Source organism: Cervus elaphus, chromosome X (genome assembly GCF_910594005.1).
Source record: "Cervus elaphus chromosome X, mCerEla1.1, whole genome shotgun sequence".
Lineage (NCBI taxonomy): Eukaryota > Metazoa > Chordata > Mammalia > Artiodactyla > Cervidae > Cervus > Cervus elaphus.
The window spans coordinates 47,771,745-47,794,937 of record NC_057848.1 but is presented as its reverse complement, the minus strand read 5'-3'; the positions used below and the strand labels follow the sequence as shown (position 1 = coordinate 47,794,937).

Here is a 23,193-nt window from a genome sequence, read left to right as displayed (position 1 = left end):
CATTAATGACTCTGTCCCTCAGTTTCCTCATCTATAAAATGGGAATCTTGATAACTCCTTTCTCGTAGATTTTCTTTTTAATTAAATGAAGCACAGCAAGTAAAACATGCATGACATTGCTTAGTAGAAATAAGTAGCATACTTAATTTTGTTTTTTTTATAGAGAGTATTGAAGTCGATTTTTTTCCCCCAACACTCTAGATAGACACTCTAGATAGACCCTTTCCCACAATGTTTACCTGTATAGATAAAAATGGTCACCAAAACACATGTCTTTCACTTACTGGTGAGTTCCTTAATGGCTCTAGCCTCTGTTTACTCATCTATAAAATGGGAATGTTGATAACACCCTACTCAAAGATTTTTGTTTCAGTTAAATGAAGCAGAGCATGTAGAACACCCAGGACAACACTTAGTATATCTAAGCAACATGCTTTCTTTTGTTTTGTTTTTTTAATAGATAGAATTGAAATCAAGTTTCATTCCCCATCAATCTAGATAGACAATGCCCTCTCCCACAAAGTTTGCTAAGTATAGATGAATACGCTCACCAAAAGCATCTCTTTCACTAACTAGTAACTTCATGAGTGTCCCTGTGACTCAGTTTCCTCATCTATAAAATGGGAATATTGATAACACCTTCTTCGTAGATTTTCTTTTTCTTTTTACTGAGATAAATTATTCATTTTAATATTTTGAAATAGTTAATTTTGTAATAATTTTAGAATTACAGAATTATTTTAGGTAGTGCAGAGACTTCCCATTTACACTGTACCCTGCTCTTTTGGTTACTTACATCTTACACTAGGATGGTAGTTTTTGCCACTCTTAACGAATCAATATAGCAGAGCATGTAAAACCCCCAGGACATTGCTTAGTAGAACTAAGTAACATACTTAATTTTGTTTTTTTTAACAGAATAGAAGTCGATTGTTTTCCCTGACAATCTACATAGACTATACCCTTTCCCACAATGGTTACTTGTATAGATACATACCCTCACCAAAACACATCTCTTTCACTTATTAGTAACTTAGTAATGCCTCTGTGCCTCAGTTTCCTCATCTATATAATGGGAATATTGATAACACCTTCCTGGTAGATTTTCATTTTAATTCAATTAAGCAAAGAATGTAAAACACCAAGGACATTGCTTAGTAGAACTAAGTAACATAATTTTCCTTTTTTTCAAATAGAATTGAAATTGAATTTTGCTCACCATCTAGATTGTCAAGGTCCATTCCCACAAATTTTACTAAGTGTCGGTAAATACACTCACCAAAAAGCATCTCTTTCACTTACTAGTAACTTCATTAATGCCTCCAGCCTCAGTATCCTCATCTATAAAGTGGAAATGTTGATAACACCTTCTCATTGATTTTTTATATATATAAATGAAGGGGAACATATAAAACACCCAGGACATTTCTCAGATCTAAATAACATACTTAATTTTGTTTTTTGCCAATACACAGAATTGAAAACGAGTTTGTTTCCCTAATAATCTAGATAGATAATGCCCTTTCCCACAGTTTCCTAGTATAGATAAATACACGCACCAGAAAACATCTCTTTCACTTATTAGTAACTTCATTAATGACACTGTGCCTCAGATTCTGTTCATTTCAGTCACTCAATCGTATCCGACTCTTTGTGACCCCATGAATCACAGCACGCCAGGCCTCCCTGCCCATCATCAACTCCCGGAGTTTACTCAAACTCATGTCCATTGAGTCAGTGATGCCATCCAACCATCTCATCCTCTGTCGTCCCCTTCTCCTCCTGCCTTCAATCTTTTCCAGCATCAGAGTCTTTTCAAATGAGACAGTTCTTCGCATCAGGTGGCAGAAGTATTGGAGTTTCAGCTTCAGCATCAGTCCTTCCAGTGAATATTCAGGACTGATCTCCTTTAGTATTGACAGGTTGGATCTCCTTGCAGCCCAAGGGACTCTCAAGAGTCTTCTCCAACACCACAGTTCAAAGGCATCAATTCTTCAGCACTCAGCTTTCTTTATAGTCCAACTCTCACATCCTTACATGACCACTGGAAAGACCATAGCCTTGACTAGACGGACCTTTGTTGGCAAAGTAATGTCTTTGCTTTTTAATATGCTGTCTAGGTTAGTCATAACTTTTCTTCCAAGGAGCAAGCATCTTTTAATTTCATGGCTGCAGTCACCATCTGCAGTGTTTTTGGAGCCCCCCAAAAATAAAGTCTGTCACTGTTTCCACTGTTTCCCCATTTATTTGCCATGAAGTGATGGGACCAGATGCCATGATCTTAGTTTTCTGAATGTTGAGCTTTAAACCAACTTGATCACTCTCCTCTTTTACTTTCATCAAGAGGCTCTTTAGTTGTTCTCTTTCTGCCATAAGGGTGGTGTCATCTGCATATCTGAGGTTATTGATATTTCTCTTGACAATCTCAATTCCAGCTCATGCTTCATCCAGCCCAGCGTTTCTCATGATGCACTCTGCATGTAAGTTAAATAAGCAGGGTGACAGTATACAGCCTTGACATATTCCTTTTCCTATTTGGAACCAGTCTGTTGTTCCATGTCCAGTTCTGTTGCTTCCTGGCCTGCATACAGGTTTCTCAAGAGGCAGGTCAGGTGGTCTGGTAGTCCCATCTCATTCAGAATTTTCCAGAGTTTGTTGTGGTCACACAGTCAAAGGCTTTGGCATAGTTAAAAAAGCAGAAGTAGATGATCTTCTGGAACTCTCTTGCTTTTTGGATGATCCAGCAGTTGTTGACAATTTGATCTCTGGTTCCTCTGCCTTTTCTAAAACCAGTTTGAAGATCTGGAAGTTCACGGTTCACGTATTGTTGAAGCCTGGCTTGGCGAATTTCGAGCATCACCTTACTAGTGTGTGAGATGAGTGCAGTTGGGAGGTAGTTTGAGCATTCTTTGGGATTGCTTTCTTTGGGATTGGAATGAAAACTGACCTTTTCCAGTCCTGTGGCCACTGCTGAGTTTTCCAAATTTGCTGGCATATTGAGTGCAACACTTTCACAGCATCATCTTTTAGGATTTGAAATAGCTCAACTGGAATTCCATCACCTCCACTAGCTTTGTTCATAGTGATGCTTCCTAAGGTCCACTTGACTTCGCATTCCAGGATGTCTAGCTCTAGGTTGATGATCATACCATCATGATTATCGGGGTCATGAAGATCTTTTTTGTATAGTTCTTCTGTGTATTCTTGCCACCTCTTCTTAACATCTTCTGCTTCTGTTAGGTCTGTACCATTTCTGTCCTTTATTGTGGCCATCTTTAGATGAAATGTTCTCTTGGTATCTCTAATTTTCCTGGTGAGATCTCTAGTCTTTCCCATTCTATTGTTTTCCTCTATCTCTTTGCATTGATCGCTGAGGAAGGCTTTATCTCTCCTTGCTATTCTTTGGAACTCTGCATTCAAATAGAAATATCTTTCCTTTTCTCCTTTGCTTTTCACTTTTCTTCTATTCACAGCTATTTGTAAGGCCTCCTCAGACAGCGATTTTGCCTTTTTGCATTTCTTTTTCTTGGGGATGGTCTTCATCCCTGCCTCCTGTACAATATCACGAACCTCCATCCATAGTTCTTCAGGCACTCTGTCTATCATATCTAATCCCTTGAATCTGTCACTTGCGCTGTATAATTGTAAGGGATTTAATTTAGGTCATACCTGAATGATCTAGTGATTTTCCCCACTTTCTTCAATTTAAGTCTGAATTTGGCAATAAGGAGTTCATGATCAGAGCCACAGTAAGCTCCTGGTCTTGTTTTTGCTGACTGTATAGAGCTTCTCCATCTTTGACTGCAAAGAATATAATCAATCTGATTTCAGTATTGACCATCTGGTGATGTCCGTGTGTAGAGTCTTCTCTTGGGCTGTTGGAAGAGGGTGTTTGCTATGACCAGTGCATTCTCTTGGCAGAACTCTATTAGCCTTCGCCCTGCTTCATTCTGGTACTCCAAGGCCAAATTTGCCTGTTATTCCAGGTATTTCTTGACTTCCTACTTTTGCATTCCAGTCCCCTGTAATGAAAGGGACATCTTTTTGGGGGTGTTATTTCTAGGTCTTGTAGTTTCCTCATCTTTAAATGGGAATCTTGATAACATCTTCCTGGCAGATTTTCCTGCCTTAACTTAATTAAGTTAAGCAAACCATGTAAAACACAGAAGACATTGCTTAGTAGATCAAACTAACATACTTATTTTTTTAATAGAATTGAAAGCGAGATTTATTTTGCTCACAATCTATATATTCAATGCCTTTTCCCACAGAATTTACTGTAGATAAAAACGCTCACCAGAAAGCATCTCTTTCCCTTGAAAAGAAAGGTGAAAATGAAGTTGCTCAGTCATGTCTGACTCTTTGCGACCACATGGACTGTAGCCCACAGGCTCCTCCATCCATTGGATTTTCCAGGCAAGAATACTGGAGTAGATTGCCATTTTCTTCTCCAGGGGATCTTCCCAACCCAGGGATCAAACCTGAGTCTCCCACATTGCAGGCAGATGCTTTATCATCTGAGCCTTTAATGCCTCTAGCCTCAGTTTCCTCAGCTATAAAATGGGAATTTTGATAACACCTTACTCACAGAATTTTTTTTCAATTAATTGAAGCAGAGCATGTAAAACACCCAGGACATTGCTTAGTAGATCTAAGTAACATACTTTATTTTATTTTTGTTAATAGATAGATGAAATCGAGTCTCATTCCTAATCAATCTAGATACTTAATGCTCTTTCCCACAGAAGTTTACTAAGTATATATGAATACGCTCACCAAAAAGCATCTCTTTGACATATTTGTAACTTAATGCCTCTATGCCTCAGTTACCTCATCTATAAAATGGGAATGTTGATAACATGTTTCCCATAGATTTATCTTTAATTAAATAAAGCAGAGCATGTAAAACACACAGCACATTGCCTACTTGATATGAGTGAAATAATTAGTATTTTTTTAATAGAATTGAAATTGTTTTTCCCCAAAAATCTAGATACACAAGTTTTCCCACAAAGTTTACTAAGTATAGATAAATAGGCTCTCCAAAAAACATTTCTTTCAGTTGCTTGTAAATAACATTAATGCCTCCATGCTTCAGATTCCTCATCTATAAAATGGGAATGTTGATAACACTTCCTTGCAGATTTTCCTTCTAATTAAATGAAGCTGAGCGTATAAAACACCCAATACATTGCTTAGTAGATCTAAGTAACATACTTAATTTTGCTTTTTTTTTTTTAATAGGTAGAATTGAAAGCGAGTTTCTCCCCCTCAACATTCTGGATAGACAATGCCCTTTCCCACAAAGTTTCATTAGTATAGATAAATAGGCTCACCAAAAAGCATCTCTTCACATTCTAATAACTTCATTAATACCTCTGTGCCTCAGTTTCCTCACCTATAAAATGAGAATGTTTATAGCACCTTCCTCACTGATTTATTTTTAATTAAATGAAACAGAGCATATAAAACACGCAGGACATTGCTTAGATCTAAGTAACATAGTTAATATTTTTTTAAATACATTGAATTGAAAATGAGTTTTTTCCCCTAATAATCTAGATACATAATGCCATTTCCCACAAAGTTTGCTAAGTATAGATAAATACACTCACTGGAAAACATCTCTTTCACTAAATAGCAACTTCATTAATGACTCTGTGCTTCAGTTTTCGCATCTATAAAATGGATTCTTTATAACGCCTTCCTCGTAGGTAATCCTTTTATTAAGTGAAGCAGAGCACCTTTTATTGAATGAAGCAGAGCATGTTAAACACCCAGGACATTGCTTGGTAGAACTAAGTAACATGTTTAGTTTTATTTTTTTTTAATAGAGAGAAGTGAAATTGAGATTTATTTTCTCAACATTTAGATTGTCAATGCCCATTCCCACAAATTTTACAAAATGTTGATAAATACACTCACCAAAAAGCATCTCTTCCACTTACTAGTAACTTCATTAATGCCTCTATCCTCACTTTCCTCATCTATAAAATAGGAATGTTGATAACAGTTTTAGTTTATTTTTTTTAATTAAATGAAGGAGAGCATATAAAACACCCAGGACATTTCTTGAAAATGAAAATGAAAGTCGCTCTGTTGTGTCCAGCTGTTTGCAACCCCATGGACTGTACAGTCCATGGAATTCTCCAGGCCAGAATACTGGAGTGGGTAGCCTTTCCCTTCTCCAGGGGATCTTCCCAACCCAGGGATAGAACCCAGGTCTGCCACATTGCAGGCGGATTCTTTACCAGCTGAGCCACAATCTAAGTAACATAGTTTTTTTTTTTTAATACAAAGAATTGAAAACATTTTTCCCCAGTAATCTAGATAGATAATACCCTTACCCACAAAGTTTACCAAATATAGATAAATATGCTCACCAGAAAGCATCTCTTTCACTAACTAGTAACTTCATTAAAGACTCTGCCTCAGTTTCCTCATCTATAAAATGGGGTTCTTGATAACACCTTCCTCGTACTATTTCTCTTCAATTGAATGAAGCAGAGCATGTAAAACACCCAGGACATTGCTTAGTAGAAATAAGTAACATACTTAATTGTTTTGTAATAAAGAGAATTGTAATCACAATTTCTTTTGCTCATCATCTAGATAGTCAATGCCCAATCCCACAAATTTTACTACGTGTCGATAAATACACTCACTAAAAAGAATCTCTTTCACTTAATAGTAACTTTACTAATGCCTCTAGCCTCAGATTCCTCATGTATAAAATGAGGATATTGATAACACCTTATTTGTGAATTTTGTTTTTCAATTGAATGAAGCAGAGTATGTAATACACCCAGGACATTGCTTAGATCTAAGTAACATACTAATTTTGTTTTTGTTTTTTTTTAGAAGAAAGGGTTGAAATCAAGTTTTTTCCTCCACAATCTAGATAGACCATGCCCTTACCCAGAAATTTTGCTAAGTACAGATAATAGAAAGTGAAAGTGAAGTGAAGTAACTTCATTAATGCCTCAGTGCCTCAGTTTCCTCATCTATAAAATGGGAATGTTGATAACACATTCCTTGTTAATTTTTCTTTAATTAAATGAAGGATAGTATGTAAAACACCCAGGACATTGCTTAGATCCAAGTAACATACTTAATTATTTTTTAATACACAAAATTGGAAATGAGTTTTTTCCCCAATAATCTGGATAGAGAATGCTCTTTCCCACAAAGTTTACTAAGTACAGATAAATACGCTCATCAAAAAACATCTCATTCACTTTGGCAAGTTCATTAATGCCTCTGCCTCAGTTTCTTCATCTATAAAATGGGAATATTGGTAACACCTTCCTCATCATTTTTTGTTTAATTAAATGAAGCAGAGCTTGTAAAAAACACAGAACATTGTTTAGTAGATCTAAGTACATATTAAATTTTGGTATTTTTTTATATATAGAATTGAAATCAAATATTTTTCCTCAACAATCTAGATTCATAATGTCCTTTCCCACAAAGTTTACTAATTATAGATAATAAGAGAATGCTCTTTCCCACAAAGTTTACTAAGTACAGATAAATACACTCACAAAAACCATCTCTTTCACTAAATAGCAACTTCATTAATGACTCTGTGCCTCAGTTTACTCATCTATAAAATGGGAATGTTGATAACACCTTCTTCATTGATTTTTTTCTAATTAAATGAAGGAGAGAATGAAAAACAATCAGGCTATTGCTTAGATGTAAGTAACATACTTAATTTTGTTGTTTTTTTTTGATAGAGAGAATTTAAGTCAAGTTATTTCCCCAACAATTTGTTACAAGGCCCTTTTCACAACGTTTACCTTTATAGATAAATATGCTCACCAAAAATGCATGTCTTTCACTTACTAGTAACTTCATTAATACCTCTAGCCTCAGTTTCCTCAGCTATAAAATGTGAATGTTGATAACACCTTATTTGTGTATATGTATATATATATATATTTATTTATATATATATTTTTTTTTTCAGTTAAATGAAGCAGAGCATATAAGACACCCAGGACATTGCTTACTAGATCTAAGTAACATACTTTCTTTTGTTTTATTTTTAATAGATAGAATTGAAATAAAGTTTTATTACCCATCAATCTAGATAGAAAATGCCCTCCCCACCCAGTTTAGTAAGTATACATGAATACACCCACAAAAAAGAATCTTTCACTTATTAATAACTTAATTAATGCTTCTATGACTCAGTTTCCTCATCTATAAAATGGGAATGTTGAGGACACCTTCTCATTGATTTTTTTAAATTAAATGAAGAGGATCATATAAAACAGCCAGGACATTACTTAGATCTAAGTAACATACTTAATTTGGTTTCTTTTTAGTATAAATTATTGAAAATGAATTTTTTTCCTCAATAATCTAAGTAGATAATACCCTTTCCCACAGAGTTTACTAAGTGTAGATAAATACACTCACCAGAAAGCATCTCTTTAGTAACAAATAACTTCATTAATGACTGTGTGCCTCAGTTTCCTTATCTATAAAATGGGGTTCTTGATAACACTTTCCTCATACATTTTCTTTTTAATTAAATGAAGCAGTCTAGAAAAAACCCAGGACATTCCTTAGTAGAACTAAGTTACATACTTCATTTTTTTAAAATAGACTTGAAATAGAGATATATTATGCTGACCATCTAGATAGTCAGTGGCCATTCCCATAAATTTTACTAAGTTTCAATACACTCTCCAAAAAGAATCTCTTTCACTTACTAGTAGCTTCTTTAATGCCTCCAGCCTCAGTTTCCTCATCTACAAAATGGGAATATTGATAACAACTTACTCATAAATGTTTTAAATTAATTGAAGCAAGTATGTAAAATACCCAGGACATTGCTTAGTAGATGTAAGTAACGTATTTCAATTTGTTTTTTTTTAATAGATAGAGCTGAAATTGAATTCTTTCACCTACAATCTAGATAGTCAATGCCCTTTCCCACAAAGTTTACAAACTTTCAAAAAATACACTCACCAAAAATCGTCTCTTTCACTTATTAATAACTTCATTAATGCCTCTAGCCTCAGTTTCCTCATCTGTAAAATGGGAATGTTGGTAATACCTTACTCATAGATTTTTTTTTTTAATTAGATGAGGCAGAGTATGTAATACACCCAGGACATTATTTAGAAGAACTAAGTAATGTATTCAAATTGTTTTTTTTAATAGAATTGAAATCGAGTTTTTTTCCCCATCAATCTAGAAAGATATTGCCCTTTCCACAAAGTTTACTAAGCATACGTGAATATGCTCATGAAAAAGCATCTCCTCCACTTACTAGTAACTTTGTTAATGCCTGTAAACCACAGTTTCCTCGTGTATAAAATGGGAATGTTGATAACACATCCTTCATAGATTTTCTGTTTAATTAAATGAAATAGAGCATGTAAAACACCCAAGACATTGCTTACTAGATCTCTAAGTCACACATAATTTTGTTGTTTTTTCAATAGAATTGAAATCTAGTTTCTTTCCCCAGCAATCTAGACAGACAATGCCCTTTCCCACAAAGTTTACTAATTGTAAACACATTCACCAAAAGCATCTCTTTGACTAACTAGTAACCTTTATTAATGACTGTGCCTCAGTTTACTCATCTATGAAATTGAAATGTTGATAACACCTTCCTCATTGATTTTTTTCCAATTGAATTAAGGAGAGAATGAAAAACACCCAGAACATTGCTTAGATGTTTCCTCAGTTTCCTCAGCTATAAAATGGGAAATAGATCAAATTGAAATCAAGTTTTATTCCCCATCAATCTATATAGAAAATGCCCTCCCCCCCTAGTTTAGTAAGTATACATGAATACACTCACAAAAAAGCATCTCTTTCACTTATTGATAATTAATGCCTCTATGACTCAGTTTCCTCATCTATAAAATGGGAATGTTGAGGACACCTTCGTGTTGATTTTTTCTTTTTAATTAAATGAAGAAGATCATATAAAACAGCCAAGACATTATTTAGATCTAAGTAACGTACTTAATTTTTTTTTAGTACAAATTTTTGAAAATGAGTTTTTTCTGTCAATAATCTAGGTAGATAATACCCTTTCCCACAGAGTTTACTAAATATAGATAAATACACTCACCAGAAAGCATCTCTTTAGTAACAAATAACTTCATTAATGACCGTGTGCCTCAGTTTCCTTATCTATAAAATGGGATTCTTGATAACACTTTCCTCATACATTTTCTTTTTAATTAAATGAAGCAGAGCCTGTAAAACACCCAGGACATTGCTTAGTAGAACTAAGTAACATACTTCATTTCATTTTTTTAATAGAGAGAATTGAAATTGAGATTTATTATGCTAACCATCTAGATAGTCAGTGCCCATTCCCACAAATTGTACTGTGTCAATAAATACATTCTTCAAAAAGAATCTCTTTCACTTACTAGTAACTTCATTAATGCCTTCAGCCTCAGTTTCCTCATCTATAAAATGGGAAAATTGATAACGCCTTACTTGTAGATTTTTTTTCAATTAAATGAAGCCCAGCATCTAATACACACAGGACATGCTTAGTAGATCTAAGTAACATATTTAAATTTGCTTTTTTTAATAGATAGAATTGAAATTGAGTTTTTTTCCTTCATCAGTCTGGATAGACATTGCCCTTTCCACAAAGTTTACTAAGTATACATGAATATGCTCATGAAAAATCATCTCATTCACTTACTAGCAACTTCATTAATGCCTCTAAGCCTCAGTTTCCTCATCTGTAAAATGGGAATGTTGATACATCTTTCATAGTTTTTTTTTTAAATAAATGAAATAGAGCATGTAAAACACCCAGGACATTGCTTACTAGATCTATGTGACATACATAATTTTGTCGTTTTTTTTTTAATAGATAGAATTGAAATTGATTTTTTTCCCCAACAATCTAGACAGTGCCATTTCCCACAGAGTTCACTGACTATAAATAAATATGCTCACCAAAAAGCATGTCTTTCACTAATGACTCTGTGCCTCAGTTTCCTCATCTATAAAGTGAGAATCTTGATAACATATTTCTCTTAGATTTTCTTTTTAATTAAATGAAGCAGAGCTTATAAAACACCCAAAACATTGCTTAGATCTAAGTAACATACTAATTTTTTTTTTTTTAAGAAAAGAGAGTTGAAATCAAGTTTTCTCCCCAATAATCTAGATAGACAATACCGTTTCTCACAAAGCTTATCAAATACAGATAAATAGGCTCACCAAAAAATATCTCTTTCATTTACTAGTAACTTCATTAATGCCTCAGTGCCACAGTTTCCTCACGTATAAAATGGAAATGTTTATGATGACCTCTCATTGAATTTTTTTAATTAAATGAAGGATAGTATATAAAGCACCCAGGACATTGCTTAAATCTAAGTAACATACTTAATTTTTTTTTAATACACAGAATTGAAAACAAGTTTTTTCCTCAATAATCTAGATAGAGAATGCCCTTTCCCACAAAGTTTATTAGTAGAGATAAATATGCTCACCAAAAATCATCACATTCACTTTGCTAATTTCATTAATGCCTCTGTGCCTCAGTTTCCTCATCTATAAAATGGGAATGTTGATAACATGTTCCTTGTCATTTTTTATTTAATTAAATGAAGCAGAGCATGTAAAAAACACAGGACATTGTTTAGTAGCTCTAAGCAACCCACTAATTTTGATTTTTGTTTAATATACAATTGGAATCAAGTGTTTTTCCCCATCAATCTAGATCTGCAATGCCCATTCCTACAAATTTTACTCATTAGCGGTAACTACACTCACCAAAGCATCTCTATCACTAACTAGTAACCTCATTAATGTTTCTGTGCCTCTCTTTACTCATCTACAAAATGGGAATCTTGATGACACCATCCTTGTAGATGTTGTTTTTAATTAAATGAAGGAAAGCATGTAAAACACCCAGGACATTGCTTTGTTGAACTAAGTAACATACTTAGTTTTTTTTAATAAAGAGGATTGAAGCCCATTTTTTTCCCCCAACAGTCTAGACAATCCCCTTTCCCACAACATTTGCCTTTTCAGATACACTCACCAAAATGCATCTCTTTCACTTACTGATAACCTTATTAATGCCTCTAGGCTCAGTTTCCTCCTCTATAAACTGGAAATGTTGATAACATCTTACTCCTAGATTTTTTTCAATTAAATGCAGCAGAGCATGTACAATACCCAGGACATTGTTTACTAGATCCATGTAACATACTTTCTTTTGTTTTTTTTTTTAATAGAATTGAAATCGAGTTTTCTTCCTCATCAGTCTAGATAGACAATGCCCTTTCCCACAAAGTTCACTAAGTATACATGAATACACTCACCAAAAAGCATCTCTTTCATTTATTAATAACTGAATTAATGCCTCTATGCCTCAGTTTGCTCATCTGTAAAATGGGTAAGTTGATAACACATTTCTCGAAGATTTTTTTAATTAAATTAAGCAGCTCATGTAAAACACCCACCCAGGACATTGCTTAGTAGATCTAAGTAACGTATTTCCATTTTTTAATAGATAGAATTGAAACAGTTTTATTTTGCCCACAATCTAGTCAGTCATTGCCCTGTCCCACAAAGTTTTCAAACTTTCAAAAAATACGCTCACCGAAAAGCATCTTATTAATAACTTCGTTAGTGACTCTAGCCTCTGTTTCCTCATCTATAAAATGGGAAAGTTGATAACACCTTACTCATAGATTATTTTTTTGATTAAATGAAGCAGAGTATGTAATATACCTAGGACATTGCTTAGTAGAACTAAGTAACATATTTAAATTAGTTTTTTTGATAGAATTTAAATTGAGGTTTTTTTCTCCATCAATCTAGATAGATATTCCCCTTTCCACAAAGTTTACTAAGTATATATGAATAGGCTCACAAAAATGCATCTCCTCCACTACTACTAACTTCATTAATACCTCTCGCCTCAGTTTCCTCATCTATAAAATGGGAATGTTGACAACTTCTCATTGATTTTTTTTTTTTTATTAAATGAAGGAGAACATATAAAACACCCAGGACATTTCTTAGATCTAAGTAACATGATTTTTTTTAATACAGAGAATTGAAAATGAGTTTTTTTCCCCAGTAATCTAGAGAGATAATGCCCTTTCTCAAAATGTTTACTAAATGTAGATCAATACGCTCACCAAAAAGCATCTCTTTCACTAACTAGTAACTTCATTAATAACTCTTTGCCTCAGTTTCCTCATCTATAAAATGGAATTATTGATAACACCTTCCTCATAGTTTTTCTTTTTAAGTAAATGAAGCAGAGCATGTAAATCAACCAGGACATTGCTGGGTAGAACTAAGTAACATACTTAAATTTTTTTAAATAGAATTGTAATCAAAATTTCTTTTGCTCATCATCTATATAGTCAATGCCCATTCCCACGAATTTTACTGTCAGTAACTACACTCACCAAAAAGCATCTCTTTCACTTACTAGTAACTTCATTAATTCCTCTAGCTTCAGTTTCCTCATCTATAGTGGCAATGTTGATAACACCTTCCTCGTAGATTTTCTTTTTAATTAAATGAAGCAGAGTGTGTAAAATACACAGGACATTGCTTAGTAGATCTAAGTAGCATTCTTAAATAACATAAGATCTAAGTAATATACTTAAGTAACATAAGATTGAATTAACATTCTTAGAGTTACTAAGCAATGTCCTGGGTGTTTAACATGCTCTGCTTCATTTAAATAAAAAGAAAAACTACAAGGAAGGTGTTATCAACATACCGTTTTATAGGTGAGGAAACTGAGGCACAGAGTCAATAATAAAGTTACTAATAAGTGACAGAGCTGCTTTTTGGTGAACATATTTATCTATACTTAGTAAGCGCTGTAGGAAAGGGCATTGTCTATCTAGATTGTTGGGGAAAACAACTCTTTTTCAGTTCTCTCTATTGAAAAAAGTTAGTGGAAAAATAAAACTCTCATTAGTGGAACAGGATTATTATTAGGATTATTAATGTGATCTGTGCATAGTCAGTCAGTCCTGTCCGACTCTTTGCAACTCCATGGACTGTAGCCTGCCAGGCTTCTCTGTCCACAGGGATTCCGCAGGCAAGAATACTGGAGTGGATATCTTCCCTACTGAAGGATCAAACCTAGGTCTCCCACATTGCAGGCAGATTCTTTACCATCTGAGCCACAAGGGAAGCCCAAGAATACTGGAGAGGGTAGCGTATCCCTTCTCCAGGGGATCTTACCGACCCAGAATCGAACCAGCATTTCCTGCATTGCAGGCGGAATTTGAGCTTAGGTAAGCATAATGAGCATACAGTTTATCCTAAACGTCACCTACTTTTGTTTCAGTTCATCCCAAAGTCAATCTAGAAGAGTTTTTCTTCAGAGCTGAAATGTCTGTTTCACAAGAATCCTCTAATAGATTCATTGTTTCCTTCTGCGTGGTCTAAAATATCTGTAACTTTGCCTTTAATTTACTAATTTCCCTTTTCCTTGGTATTTTGACCCTTCAAATGGTTTTGCATTTCTATCTGAAGGCCATATATAGGTTGAAACACATTTTCTTTTAAATGCATTATAGCATTCAAGAAATGACTAAGCATAAAATGCTAAAAAGCATTTTACTTTATCCTATAGACCATTATCAATCCTTTTGGTATCATGCTTAATACTTATTACTACTTTCAGCTCACTCCTGTGAACCTATTGATGATAATGATGGCAGTTTTGGCATTAGCATGGACTTTGCCTCCCAACCATGAATCTACCAACTTTCTAGCAATCTTTCTAAGCAGGGATCTAGAAAATGGTGGTATAAATTCAGTCTAATTATAAATCTGCCATCCATTCATTTATCAGAACTCCTCTTTAAAAAAAGATTTATAATTTCATCTGACATCACCTTTTTGGTGTAATATGTCCCATAAGTTTTATCCCCACTATGTTAAGTGGCACTTTTACCTGTCATAAATAAAAGTATAAATTCGAGTTAAACATACTAAAATGACAGGAAGAACCTGTGCCATGTAGAAATAATTTCAGAACTATAATTAGCACCTATCACTGAAGATGAAGGCACTTTAATGGAAGGCAAATGCTACACTTTTTTCTTTTTTTTTGGTAACTGTAGCATGGTGTGGATTTATGACAGAGTAAAGAGATAATTTCTTGCGTGGATGAGTAATGGATACTAAACATATGTCTTGTATCAAGTGATTATTTTTTTGTCTCAAGGAGAAGTAGTCACCCTACTAAGTACTTTCCATACACCACTGTCTAAGCCTAGGTGGGGAAATTAAAATGGCATTTTGTGGAATAGATAAAGATCCACTGGAAGGCATAGTAAAAGAAGATTGGACAACATGTTAGTAATTTTGGAGCTTTACATGCTTAAGATATTTTAGAATCATAGGAATCAATCTTGCAAATTCAGGGGAAAACTTCTCTCTCAAAAAAAATCTCTTTCAAAGTAAATAATTTGAATTATTTTGCATAAAGGAAATTTCACTCCTGTTTAACTTAGTTTCTGCTCATCCAAATTATATATGTTATATGAATATTTTTAGACCCACATTGCATAAGTTGTTAAGCTATACTTACTCTGAAGTGAATAAGAATAAACTAAATTAGAGCAATGATTCTGAAACAGATGGTAGGTTAACCCATTTTAAACTTCAGAGATGTGACTAAATTTTCATATAGATCAACCAGAATGCAGAGAAGGCAATGGCAACCCACTCCAGTACTCTTGCCTGGAAAATCCCATGGACAGAGGAGCCTGGTGGGCTGCAGTCCATGGGGTCGCTACCAGTCGGACATGACTGAGAGACTTCACTTTCCCTTTTCACTTTCATGCATTGGAGAAGGAAATGGCAACCCACTCCAGTGTTCTTGCCTAGAGAACCCCAGGGACGGGGGAGCCTGGTGGTCTGCTGTCTATGGGGTTGCACAGAGTCGGACATAACTGAAGCGACTTAGCAGCAGCAGCAGCAGCAACCAGAATGATGAGGGCCAGGATCACCAACAGAATATCTGATTTATCAGTTAAAACTGAGAGATGGCATCTTACGTGGTGGAGACACATTCATTTAAAGCTTAGCAATATTCCCTTTACAGAGAGGTGGAATAGCATAATATGTTTTATTCAATACAAATACATTGGAAAACCTGAGGCAGCACAAATGGAGGGTGTGGGAGGGTGGCAAGAACTGAAAATAATGAAATGTTAATAAGCAGGAGTAGACCATGAAAAGCATTTTAAGTCATGGTAAGGAGCTTCTAATTTATCCCAAGAACAAATGGGAAGGTTTTTTTTATGGTTTTTCATTATGAGAAGAAAATTATTTGCTCAGATTTACATTGAGAAAAATCACCCTAATGGCAATATGGAACTTAGAATTGGCAGACAGGACTAAGTTACACCAAAATGGAGGCTTAAAGAGCAAGTGCCAAAAAAAAAAAAAAAAAAAAGAGCAAGTGCAGCAAGAAGACAAAAGGGATAAGGAAATTATAGTTGAGACTGATACAGTTTTTTAAGTGATCAACCAAAGGATCAAACTTAATAGGAAAGGAAAATAGGAAGAAGAAACTAATGGCATTCTAAGCAAAAGATGGGTCCAAGTGTCTAGAGCTATCAGTCATATTGTAGGGTAGTTATGACTATGAGCAAAGTGAATAGTTAAAATGAGATGGTCATGTGTCCCAGTGTTCATTGCAGCACTATTTACAATAGCTAGAACATGGAAGCAATCTAGATGCCCATCGACAGATGAATGGATAAAGAAGTTGTGGTACATACATAAAATAGAATATTACTCAGCCATAAAAAGGAACACATTTGAGTCAGTTCTGATGAGGTGGATGAACCTAAAACCTATTATACCAAGTGAAGTAAGTCACATATACAGAATCTAGAAAAATGGTTCTGAAGAATTTGTTTACAGGACAGCAGTGGAGAAACAGACATAGAGAATAGACTTATGGACATAGGGAGAGGGGAGGAAACGGTGAGATGTGTGGAAAGAGTAACATGGAAACTTACATTACCATGTGTAAAATAGACAGCCAACGGGAATTTGCTGTCTGGCTCAGGAAACTCACACAGGGGCTCTGTACCAACCTAGAGGGGTGGGATGGGGAGGGAGATGGGAGGGAGGTTCAAAAGGGAGGGGATATATATATACCTATGGCTTATTCATTTTGAGGTTTGACAGAAAACAACAAAATTCTGTAAAGCAATTATCCTTCAATAAAAATTTTTTTAATAAAATTTTTTTAAAAATGAGATGGTCAGAGGCTAGTATATCAGAATTTTAAATTTAAGACTTGGAGCGTAAGAATGTTGCTCTCATATTTTAGACCTAGTTAAGGAACATCTATGAGGACCTCCTTCCAGATGAATCATTTGCTCAGGGAAGGCTAAATTTTTTGTTAGGTTTGATCTCACCAGGTTGTCCTCCCTGGGTAGATTCACAAGCTCACCAAAGTGTGGATACTGTTTAAACAAGAGCACTACATTATATTGGATCCTCCAGTAGAGACAAGACCCATGTGGAATTTCGGATCACAATATTGCTCCTCAAGAGCTCCCTTCTTGGGGACCCTGTTGATCTCTATGAGATGCTAATGAACAAATTAAGAGGGTTCAAAATGACCCACTGCAATTTTCTCCTGATTAAAACCTCATTATAGCTTTGCCAATCTAATTAATGTAGACCTGAGATAACAAATTGTAGTTAACATCTAGAATAACATCTAGAGTAATTGCTTACCCTGAGAGTTTCTAAGGAAGGGTCTCACAAATGTCTCATTATCAGGTTGAATTGGCAACAGGAAATTTTTAACTAGAAGAAAAGACTTATGATAGAGTGCTCTGTAAAAAAATAAAAAAAAAAGTTGACTCCACTTCATTTCTTTTATATGAAATGAGCTTCATGTCCAGATCAAATGATCATGTAACTGAAGGCTAGCATATGTACATAGAACATCAGAGGTGGTGTGAGTTCTCAGAAAAACTAGTTGTGGCTATGGCCAAAAATGAATACAAATGTGATTTTGATAATAAGCAATCTGTGCTGTTCTACCACCTGGTACAGAAGAGGCAGATTTTGCTTTTTGATATTCATAGGTTTCACCAAGTCAACTAGCCCCATTTTTTATGTTGTACATAACCTTGTTTCAACCTTAATTCAGTTTTGTCTTTTGTTCCCTGAAAGAAGAACTTAGATTCCCTTTGATCTTAAACTTTATTATAATTAAACATAGATGTTAAATATGACAAATGATAGTACATAGTGTCTTTTCTGTATTTAATATGTCCAAATACTTTGCAGAATTAATTAGTAAAATTATGGAGTTAAATGAAAATAATATCAAATAGAGAGAGTACATATTAGCTTTTGGATTTTACTCATCACAAGCAAACAAGCTATTACTAGGCACACAGTGCTTAAGAGAGAGAGAGAGAGATGCCCACTGTCAAGAAATTAAGAACAGTAGGACTTCCCTGGTTGTCCAGTGGTTAAGACTCTGCACTTCCAGTGCAGGAGGCATGAGTTCAATCCCTGACTGGGGAACTAAGATCCCACATGCCACAAGTGTGACCAAGACTTTTTTTAAATTAATTTTTAAAAGAAATTAGGAAAGCATATACTGTGCTATGAAAGAAAGTGGAAGTTTTGGAAATGGAACAGCTTTTGTTTAAAAGATCATGTGCTGCCTCCAAACAGAATCCTGATGAATCCAAACCCTCTAAAGTTATCAAATAGTTCAGTGGTTTCCCTGCCACCCCACTGAGGACCAATAAGTCTTATGTGTGTGTGTGTGTGTGTGTGTGTGTGTGTGTGTGTGTGTGTGTCATTGAGCTTGGTAAAGCTTGCCTCAGTCAGTCCATGAGTAGTTGAAAGGTCGGATGGCTTTTGAAACTAGTTGAACTACTTGGTTTGGGGGAGACAAAAATTTTTCTACCAGTGGGAAAATGTGGTAAAGTATTGCACATGCTCCGTGCTACTCCTGGCTATAATAACACATGCTCAAGGATTATCATATAGGACGTTGCAGATACAGCACTAGTTAAGATTTACCAACATGGAAGGCTGTGGGAGCATTTGAAAGCCAGATGGTACAAATAGATCTTTCTTTGTCATACCTAAAACACAGCCTGTTCCAAGATTGAACAAAACCCAAACAAACCATTAGTATCTTTGGTTTCTGTCCCTATCTGCTGTATGTTCTTAGTTTGATTTCCCTAACCAAATCCTGCCCTTGGATTAGCTGGCATAAATCTCCTTGCTGACAGGCACTAATCTAGTCTTTTGAATCAGTGAAATATCAAATGTAGAGATAAGAATCCATGGAAAGGGCAAGAAGAAAAGCTAAATTTTAAAAATAAAAGATTCAATGGGCAATCAGGATCAAATATATAAATACACATTTAAGAAAATGAGTTTATGGAGTCCAGTGATAAATATGTCTTTCAGCCCAAAATAAACAGAATGGATTATTAGCATATACAGCAAGCTGATGAATATAGTTCTATTTTTATTGGAAATTACAGTGCATGTCTTTTGTGATTTGAGTAGGTAGGAAAGAAAAATATTTAGATTACTTACTGACTATCAAAGCAGTATTCCTGCTAATGAGGCCAAAGTCATGCATTCAGTTACTGTTTCAACCTTTTGGCTGTTTTTTGTTTCATTACTAAAGTCCACAGTCTCAGTCTTCCTTTTTGTTCCATTCCCCAAATCAGAAACCTAGCCCTGCCTTCTATACCCTAGCAAAACCTGAACTCATAAGTGAATCTAGTGAATTAGGCAGGTTTTGCTTGGCACACATAGAATTTGTTAAATGCTGTCAACTAATTTAAAAACTTAAATCTAGATATGTTACATAAAATCTCTGGTTTACACAAAATTTTTAGCCTCTGTTAAAAATAGAAAGATCTGACATTCCCATACATGCATTCATGCATTCATACACACATTTGTTGAGTACCTATATGCTAGGCACTATTCTGGTCTTTGGTTTTGCAAAAATAATATAAATACCATTGACTGAAACTAAGTAGGGGCTGCTTCCCAAAGGACCATGAACTCTCCAGTCCATCAGAGTAGCCATACTTCCCTCTTCACTCTTTTATACTACCTGCCTTCCTTCTGGGTTGGCATTTACACTTGCAATCCATGTAATAAAATAGTTCACACTGGAGTAAAAATTGCTGTGACAAAGAAAATGTACTATGTCTCCCTAAGATTATTTGCATTTTAACAGAAGACAGAAACATACACCAAGAGTGGCAAATCTCTGACATTAATGTCATTGCTTCCCTGTCCCAGATTCATGGAAGATATAAGGAATCAAAGCAACAAGCATTCTTTCCTGCTGAGTCTAAATTCTGTAGTTTGAGTTTACTTAAAACTTGAAATATATTTGCCATCACTAGTTTCAGCCAAAGAAATGAAAAGCTCATTATGAATTTCCTATCATTAGAAGTTTAGGAGGAGGAACTATATAAGGGGAAGAAAAATGTAACATAATCACCCTATTAGTAAATCTGGCCCTGTTCAGGGTTACTAATGGTAGCTCTAACCACGTCCAACTATCTCATAGATGCATACAACTGAACATAAAGAACAGTGACAGGTAAATTTATAACACATCTTCATTATTAGAGACTCATTTCAAAGGAATGTCCTGTAGATCTGGGTACGCAACATTCAAGTAAATGTTTCTGCATATGTATTGTATAACTGTAAAAATAGATATTGAGTTCTCAGTCCCCATAGAATAACACTGGCCCCTTAAATTCAAACCTCTCCACGCCATCCTCCAGAAAGAAATTCAGATCAACAAGGAAAACAAATAAAATCACATATAACCCACTTCAGTAGCATAACTAGGAGACGGAATTCTACACACTTCAAATTACACATAAGGAGAGAAAAAATACTCGAACGAAATAGAACTAGCTCTGTAGCCTATGCCAGAACCAAGACTCAAGTGAAGACTAAGTAGAAAAGAAGATATGAGAGCTATGGCCTAGTGACGGCAAAAGTCATCAGATAAAACGCCCTTGGTAGACAGCTACTGAGAACAGATCTCATACATAGCATTTGAGAACACTGGCTACTGAATATTTAAAAGAACATGCCTTAAGGCACACGGAGCCAGCATTGGCTGCCTTGGAAAGACACAGCTTCTGAAGGTAAATGGGCATTGACTTGTAAAGAATGTCTCTCGGGGGCTTGATGTTAAAAGGGAAGAAGGAAGCAAGAGGTTAGAATTTCAAGATCCTGCTGAAATAAATGTGAATCAAGAAATTAGGAGATACCTCAACATAATAAAAGCTATATATGACAAACCCACAGCAAGCATCACCCTCAATGGTGAAAAATTGAAAGCATTTCCCCTGAAATCAGGAACAAGACAAGGGTGCCCACTCTCACCACTACTATTCAACATAGTGTTGGAAGTTTTGGCCACAGCAATCAGAGCAGAAAAAGAAGTAAAAGGAAGCCAGATAGGAAAAGAAGAAGTGAAACTCTCGCTGTTTGCAGGTGACATGATCCTCTACATAGAAAACCCTAAAGACTCTTCCAGAAAATTACTAGAGCTAATCAATGAATATAGTAAAGTTGCAGGATATAAAATTAACACACAGAAATCCCTTGCATTCCTATATACTAACAATGAAAACACAGAAAGAGAAATTAAGGAAACAATACCATTCACCATTGCAACAAAAAGAATAAAATACTTAGGAGTATATCTACCTAAAGAAACAAAGGACCTATACATAGAAAACTATAAAACACTGATGAAAGAAATCAAAGAGGACACAAACAGATGGAGAAACATACCGTGTTCATGGATTGGAAGAATCAATATTGTCAAAATGGCTATTCTACCCAAAGCAATCTATAGATTCAATGCAATCCCTATCAAGCTACCAACGGTATTTTTCACAGAACTAGAACAAATAATTTCACAATTTGTATGGAAATACAAAAAACCTCGAATAGCCAAAGTAATCTTGAGAAAGAAGAATGGAACTGGAGGAATCAACCTGCCTGATTTCAGACTATACTACAAAGCCACAGTCATCAAGACAGTATGGTACTGGCACAAAGACAGAAATATAGATCAATGGAACAGAATAGAAAGCCCAGAGATAAATCCACGAACCTATGGACACCTTATCTTTGACAAAGGAGGCAAGGATATACAATGGAAAAAAGACAACCTCTTCAACAAGTGGTGCTGGGAAAACTGGTCAACCACTTGTAAAAGAATGAAACTAGAACACTTTCTAACACCATACACAAAAATAAACTCAAAATGGATTAAAGATCTAAATGTAAGACCAGAAACTATAAAACTCCTAGAGGAGAACATAGGCAAAACACTCTCCGACATAAATCACAGCAAGATCCTCTATGACCCACCTCCCAGAATATTGGAAATAAAAGCAAAACTAAACAAATGGGACCTAATGAAATTTAAAAGCTTTTGCACTACAAAGCAAACTATAAGTAAGGTGAAAAGACAGCCCTCAGATTGGGAGAAAATAATAGCAAATGAAGAAACAGACAAAGGATTAATCTCAAAAATATACAAGCAACTCCTGCAGCTCAATTCCAGAAAAATAAATGACCCAATCAAAAAATGGGCCAAAGAACTAAACTGACATTTCTCCAAAGAAGACATACAGATGGCTAACAAACACATGAAAAGATGCTCAACATCACTCATTATTAGAGAAATGCAAATCAAAACCACAATGAGGTACCATTACACGCCAGTCAGGATGGCTGCTATCCAAAAGTCTACAAGCAATAAATGCTGGAGAGGCTGTGGAGAAAAGGGAACCCTCTTACACTGTTGGTGGGAATGCAAACTAGTACAGCCACTATGGAAAACAGTGTGGAGATTCCTTAAAAAACTGGAAATAGAACTGCCATATGACCCAGCAATCCCACTTCTGGGCATACACGCCGAGGAAACCAGATCTGAAAGAGACACGTGCACCCCAGTGTTCATCGCAGCCCTGTTTATAACAGCCAGGACATGGAAGCAACCTAGATGCCCATCAGCAGATGAATGGATAAGGAAGCTGTGGTACATATATACCATGGAATATTACTCAGCCGTTAAAAAGAATTCATTTGAATCAGTCCTAATGAGATGGATGAAACTGGAGCCCATTTTACAGA

General features: G+C 35.2%; 1 protein-coding gene across 2 annotated transcripts in view; it reads left to right on the top strand.

Annotated features, from left to right (window-relative positions):
- Nucleotides 1-23,193, top strand: part of TENM1 (teneurin transmembrane protein 1) — an 882,499-nt gene that overhangs the window by 512,446 nt on the left and 346,860 nt on the right. The window lies entirely within an intron of this gene.